Source organism: Diuraphis noxia, unplaced genomic scaffold (assembly GCF_037042655.1).
Source record: "Diuraphis noxia isolate RWA-SAM2 unplaced genomic scaffold, SU_Dnox_SAM2 contig0003, whole genome shotgun sequence".
NCBI classification, from domain to species: Eukaryota; Metazoa; Arthropoda; class Insecta; order Hemiptera; family Aphididae; genus Diuraphis; species Diuraphis noxia.
The window spans coordinates 7,023,801-7,031,325 of NW_028301713.1; the positions used below are offsets into that span (position 1 = coordinate 7,023,801).

A 7,525-nucleotide genomic window follows, 5' to 3' on the forward strand; every position below is an offset into this window, starting at 1 on the left:
ATTTATCTGATATTTTGTAACTGGTAAGTCGTAGGTACCTACCTATTATTTATTTTTTATTATAATGATGTATACAATATAAAATAACCTTCTTGTTGTTAATGAAGTCTTATAATTTGTAAATTACATTAAAATGGTTGAATGGTTGAATAATAGTGGCCGAAGTTGTAGGTACTAAAAATGTAAACCGTAATTTACAGAAATGTATGCAGGATTAGAATGATTGATATTAATGAATCGCTTTAAATTTTAAATATTGTAAAAAGGCCATCATACTAATACAGATAATATTCTTAGCTTTATGTCTGATTTTAATAGATAAATTTACCTTAATACTAGAACTAACAACATAAGGTGCGTTTTAGTAAATGCAAACCTGCTATGTTGCGAATGGGTCAAAGAAAGAGAAAACAAATAGCAAACATTACACTGACATCCTCCAAATATTTAATGTTTTTACTTTTTATATAGCTTGTTCATCCAAATGACTTGGATAATTTTAATAACAGTGCAAAGAAGAGGTCAAACATAAATTTAAATCAATGCAGTAAACAATTAAAGATAGAAGAAGTTGGAAAAATATCTGTGAAAAAGTTAACTCAAGCTGAATTTGATGCTGCAAATTTGCAGCTTATAGTTAGTACCGTGTCTCCTTTTTCTTTTATAGAACACCCTGCATTTTTAAGATACTGTAAAATGACCAGTAATAAAGTTCCTGTTTCAAGAAGAACATTAATGCGCAATGTGTAATGCATTTATGAACAAATGATTTCTCAACTAAAAAATGACTTGGAAAAAATAAAATATGTGTGCTTAACAGCTGATTGTTGGAGTATATTTCACAGGTTAGTCTATTAAAAATAATAGTTTTTTTTTCATATATTACATTGACTAATTATTTTTGTTATTGTAGATCATACATAGGCTTCACTGTACATTGGATTGATCCTGAAACATTGCAACGAAATTCTAAAGGACTTGCTTGTAGAAGAATGATTGGTAGACATACATATGATAATATTGCAGAAGCTATTGATAAAATCCTTAGTGAATTTAAAATTCATAAAAAAACTACTCTCATAGTTACGGACAATGCTGCGAACTTTGTTAAAGCTTTAAGGTATTATTTAATTATATAGTATTTGTTAGAACTTAATAGTGAATAGGACGCTACATCCGCATGTGTTGTCTCTGCCTTACTAATGTAAAACATGGCAAATGTGTGTTCAGCATAAACTGTGTAATGTAGTTAGTTTTCAATGTTTTCATATATCATATTACAGTAAATTGACCTAAGCGAGTAATGACCATTTTTAAAAGCTTATAATTAAAATATAAAAAAACCGACGAGAAGTAATAAATAACTACTAATTACTATATTATGGTATATTTTAATAAATATTATCCTTTTTAGAGTGTTCAATAATGATAATGGTGATAGTGATAGTATACAGGAAGATTGTGAATCTGATGAACTAGAAACCCCAAGATCAATCGAAATTTCTGATGTACTAAATAATGTAAATATAGAGAAAACATTTAATTTCTCATTACCTCCACATCAGCGCTGTGCAGCCCACACATTAAACTTAATAGCAACAGGAGATATTCTAGAAGCTGAGAAGGATGCCGCATACAAGACGATTAGTAGACGGGTTTTTAGCAAATGTCAATCAATATTTAATAAACAAAACCAATCAACATTAAGTGCAGACAAAATTAAAGAAATACTTGGTCGTTATCTTATAACACCTAATGCCACAAGGTAAATGATATTTAATAATTATTATACCTAAATATTTTTTAAAATTATTGAAACAACTTATTTATTTTGATTACTTATACATCTAGATGGAATTCTTATTATGATGCAATCAATTGTTTAGTAGAAAATATTGATAAAATTGATGATATTTGTATAACATTAGAATTGGTTTCCTTTTCAAGACCTCGGGAAGTTGGTTTTTTAAAAGAGTATTGCAAAGTAGTTATTATTTGTATATATAAAATATAGGTATACATTTCTATAGACTAGTTAACTTTATAACTTACAAATTTTACTATTTTAGGTTATGAAACCTTTATCTAAAGCATTAGACGTTTTACAAGGAGATAAGTCTGTATGCTTGCGATTTCGTCTCCCAACAATTAATGCTGTTCACAAATCTTTAAACGGATTAAACAATAATATTGTCTTCTGCAAACCTCTTATTCTTGCATTGAAACGAGGGTTAAATAAAAGGTAAAACATTGTATGCATATTTAATATTAATTCATATCATGAATATACAAATATTGAAATATTTTAATTTTTTTTTATTATGATTAATGATTTATTTAAATTTTAAATAATTTCCTTATGTCATAAAACTGAAAAAGTATAGGAGTTAATTTTAATTTTTTATTAAATAACATTTTTAACATTGTAATTAATGTCATTATAATTGTCAGTGTGTACTGCTTGTGATGTAATTCAACTCTTCCTTTATTTGCTCAATAAATTATTCTAGTTTATACCCTAAATTATAGGTACTACTGTACTATTTTCTAGTGGTTAGTGTTAAAGCTAACCAAGATAAAGAGAAAATATCAGCTCTACTAAAAGCATATTAATTTTTTTAAATAAAATAAAGTATTTTTTTTTATTTTATAGGTTTAATAATTATTTCATGTCAAAATCATGTCAGGTAGCTGCTACTTTAGTTCCTAAATTTAAACTCAATTGGACAGCTAATGAAAATAGAGATGAAATAAAACAACATCTACATCTTATAGAAATTGTAACTGACAATACTACCTACTACAAATATATCGAGTTCTCAAGAATCAAATCAATCATCCATATCTGCTACTGAACAGTTTGAAAATAGTGATTCAGAAGATGAATTTCTCAGCTTTAGAGAAAATGAAATTATCAGTGAAAACAGTAGCACATAATTACTTATTAATAATTATTTGTCAAATTCAAATTTAATACAGCCTTGCGATTTACCATTAGCATTAAAAGAAGCATATATTAAATACAATACAGCAGTTCCATCATCGGCACATGTTGAACGCCTATTTAGTGCTAGAGGGCAACTATATGATATAAAAAGGGGATCTATGTGTGATAAAAATTTTGAGATGTCTCTTCTACTGAAGTTCAATAAGTATTTTGATGATTAATTATGTATCTATATCTATCTATTTTAATTTCTATTTACTATTAAGTGTTAATACATGATATATAATTATTATAATATACACCTCTTATGCAGATTGTATATTTACCATTATATATACAATTATTAACAAGCAGATCATATAAATATATCATCATCATAATTTTATTTTCTGTGAAACTTTTAAATAATATATTTTTATTTGATTTGTTACTATCTTTTTTTTTTCTTTTAAATATTTAATACCTATCTATATTTTGTCTACAAGATAGTTTTAGACTTTAGCTATGTAAAATATATTTTATTATATGTATACAGTCTAAATGTATAATTTAAAATAAAGTTTGTAATATTACCTATTTTGTTATTATAATTATTAATTTTAAAAATAATGAACAATTAATACTTATTAATTTATTATACTATACTATACTAATATTATGACGTGAACTATTGTAGGAATATAAATTGCTGGTACAGATTTTATTTTATACGTTATAACTTATTAGTATGCTAACAAACTTTGTGATGTTACCTTTTGGAACACATATAACAATAAAAGTTCTTTGTTCAATAAAAGTTCAATAGTGGCATGAACAATTTTAGGTACCAATTTTAATTTTACCTTTATGAAAACAAGAAATATTTTTTAACTAACTTAACTTGAGTTAAAAAGTTAATATTAAATGTTGGTTAACTCTTAACTTAATTCAATTGATAGAACATTTTGGATTAACTTTTAACTATTAACTTGATTTAGATTTTAATTTAACTTAACTGAGTTAAAAAAAGATGTTAACTTGCCCAGCCTTGGTACATATGCAGGTACTCGATGATGAATACGATTCCGTAATAAAAATATTGGTTTATATTGGAACTCTTCATTAGATATCTTTCAATATAAGGTCAATGAACTTCCGGACGATAATACACTTATTACCAAACGAAGTGTATTATCAACAATAGCAACTATATTTGACCCACTAGGTCTTATCGGTCCGGTAGTTATACATGCAAAATTAATTATGCAATCATTATGGCAATTACACTTAGATTGGGATGAATTATTACCAAAAATGTATGCGAATGATTGGATTAATTTCAAATCAAATTTGCAACACGTAAATCAATTAAAAATACCTCGTAAGACTATTAAATATAAAGACGTTGTTAGTATCCAAGTACATGGTTTTGCTGATGCGTCAATTGAAGCTTACGGAGCATGTATTTATATAAGATCAGTTTCAAGCACGGGCGAGTGTGATGTTCAATTATTATGCGCTAAATTCAGAGTAGCACCTTTAAAGGTAATTTCACTGCCTCGGCTGGAATTATGTGCTGTCTTATTATTAGCTCGTTTGGCAAACAAATTTATTCCGAAGCTTAATATTGACGTTGAAAGAAAATATTATTGGACAGACTCTTCTATTACTCTCTCTTGGATATCGTCACCGTCAACTAAATGGAATACTTTTGTATCTCATCGTGTTGGAGAAATCCAAGACCTCACAAATATATCAGAATGGGGGCATGTAGCAACTTTATTTAATCCAGCTGATATATTATCACGAGGTTGCACACCGCAACAATTATGTAATGACATTTTATGGTGGAATGGGCTTGGCTGGCTGAAATCGAAAGCAATTAATTTGCCGACATTTGATCGCACACATTTTTCTACAACAAATATACCTGAACAAAGACGAAAAATTACCGTCAGTAACACATTACGATCATTTTATAATAAATTGATTTTCGTCGCTATCGAAATTAGTCAGGGTCGTTGCACTCATTTATCGATTTATCCATAACGTAAAAGTACATATATATGATAAAAACACGTCTATTAAAAGAAAACTATAACTGGCGTAATATCAGAAGAAGAATATGCAAAGGCTCGCATTGTCTTAATTAAAATAGTGCAATTATAATGCTGGTCACACGAAATACAATGTATACGAGATAAAACACCGATACCGCGTAAAAGTAATCTTTGTCAGTTACGGCCATATATAGATGAAACCGGTATTCTACCGGTAGGCGGTCGATTATGAAATGCTATCGCATTAAATATATTTCAACATAATCCTATATTATTACCACATCGTAGTGTATTTACCAAATTAATATTTGAAAATGAACATCGTAAGATTATGCATGGCGGACCTCAAGCTCTATTAGTTCGTTCAACATATTGGCCTATAAACGGCAGACATATCGCTCGGAGCATTGTACACAAATGCATAACATGTTTTAAGTTAAAACCCGTCGTATTTCACCCTATTATGAGTGATATTATGTGGTATAGATTAAAACTAGTCTACGACGTAATTCTCCGCTTGTTAAAGGCTACATATGTGTTTTTGTTTGTTTTGCAACAAAGGCTATACACATTGAATTAGCCGGCGATCTTACAACAGAGTCATTTTTAAACGCATTGCGTAGATTTGTAAGTCGTTGCGGAATTGTCTCCGATATTTATTCCGATAATGCTACGAATTTTGTTGGCGCTAATCGTCGTTTACGTGAAATTTATGATCTACTTTATTCTGAGAAAAACCTATCAATATTCAATAGTGCCACAGCTGACATCGGAATAATACCGCATTTGGTGCACATGGTGGCATTTTATACCACCGCGTTCCCCTAATTTCGGTGGTTTATGGGAGGCTGCCATTAAATCAATCAAACATCATCTTTATCGAACGTTAGGCAATGCATCGTTAACTTACGAAGAATTAAACACAATCTTTTTACGAAATAAAGCTTGCTTAAATTCTAGGCCAATAACACCTCTTTCAACAGATCCGTCAGATTTATCATATCTTACACCGGGACATTTTTTAATCGGTGAATCGCTTATCGCTATTCCTGAGCCTGACTTAAATAGTACACCTACAAACCGCTTAAATAGATGGCAACGCATGTCGCGTTTGACACAACAAATATGGTCACATTGGTCAAAACAAAACTTGAATCAACTGCAGGAGGCGAAGAAATGGAAGCAGAACAAAGGCAAGTCAATCAAGGTGGGCACAGTAGTTATGATACGTGAAGACAACTTACCCCCACTTCAATGGCGTATGGCTAAAGTCAAAGAAGTACACCAAGGAAGTGATGGTGAAGTTAGAGTAGCTACAGTAGCAGGTCAAGGTTGGGAATGTAAAAGAAGTATCCGCAAACTATGTCCTTTACCCTTTGACGATAACTAATAAAATATGTTATAAAATCAATTTATTTGTAAAATATTATATCTATATGTATTTATTTACTAAATTATTTGAACTATATTTTTATTTCATTTTTTTGTTGATGACTCAATGTTTAATTTTTTTTTTCTTTTTTATAATGTTTATATTTTATTCCATTCATATTTATTGTATATCATTTATATCAGTTGTATTATTTACAATTTATTTGAAACTTAGCGTTCCAAGGCGGCCGGTATGTTAAGGCTCCAATCGCAATGATATTATTTTCTTTGGTGTCATATCATTTATATTATTGTAAAATTATTGTGCGCTCAACTATGAGCTTATCGCCTATCGGTCACCTTTGTAATTCGTTTTTAGTCGCGATTGTAACTCCGTATAAAGTACACCGCGCCAATGCGAGCGACTCCGAAATACTACATTTATAATACAAACAGTTATTATACTTAAAAGTGCGTTAACTCATTTATTTAAAATACAGTCCACATCAATTCGAAACAGATCCATTTTTATTTACACTAACTCTTCCTTTTTACTTTTCTTATTTTGCGATCCTGATATTTATTACAATGTTTAACTTAAATACAAAATTGTATTTTATTTTTTTCATTTTTACAAGAAATAAACAATCTGTATCATTAATTATACTTGAAACTTGACACAATAAGAATATTAGATAAAAGTTGACAGGTCATGAGATTTTGATGAAAGAAACCCCTTGATGACACTTTCTGTTAGCTTAATAATAAATAAATACATTTAATAAATTTAATTTATTTTAATTTAAGAGATCATCGTCTCGGAGGATTCCCAGGTATTGTGGGAGTGGCCAATTTTTTTATAAGTTGATTTGGGAGGTTATTTGGGCAGCAATGGAATATTTTATAAAAGATTTTTGCTTCGTCATTTATTGTTTTGAGTTTTATGTCAGTGTGTGGTGTATGATTTGAGACGTAGGGTGGAGCATTCATCAGTTTTCTAAGAGCAATATTTTGAAAGTTTTGGACTTTTTAGATATTTCTCTTTTTCACATTGCCTTAAAGTTGAAGGCCATAGGTCCATAGTGGTTTTAATAGCGTTTTGTATAACTATAAGAAGCTTAGATTTGGTGGAGGTGCATTTATTATTGCATAGTAAAGGTTTAAGCAA

At 29.2% G+C, this 7,525-nt stretch overlaps 1 pseudogene across 1 annotated transcript; it reads left to right on the forward strand.

Moving 5' to 3' along the window:
- The first annotated feature begins 360 nt into the window (after positions 1-360).
- On the forward strand, positions 361-3,295 carry LOC149056641 (uncharacterized; annotated as a pseudogene). The gene is made up of 6 exons (XR_016190867.1): positions 361-845; positions 914-1,120; positions 1,415-1,765; positions 1,852-1,984; positions 2,070-2,242; positions 2,654-3,295. The product of XR_016190867.1 is annotated as an uncharacterized LOC149056641 (transcript).
- The last annotated feature ends 4,230 nt before the right edge of the window (positions 3,296-7,525 follow it).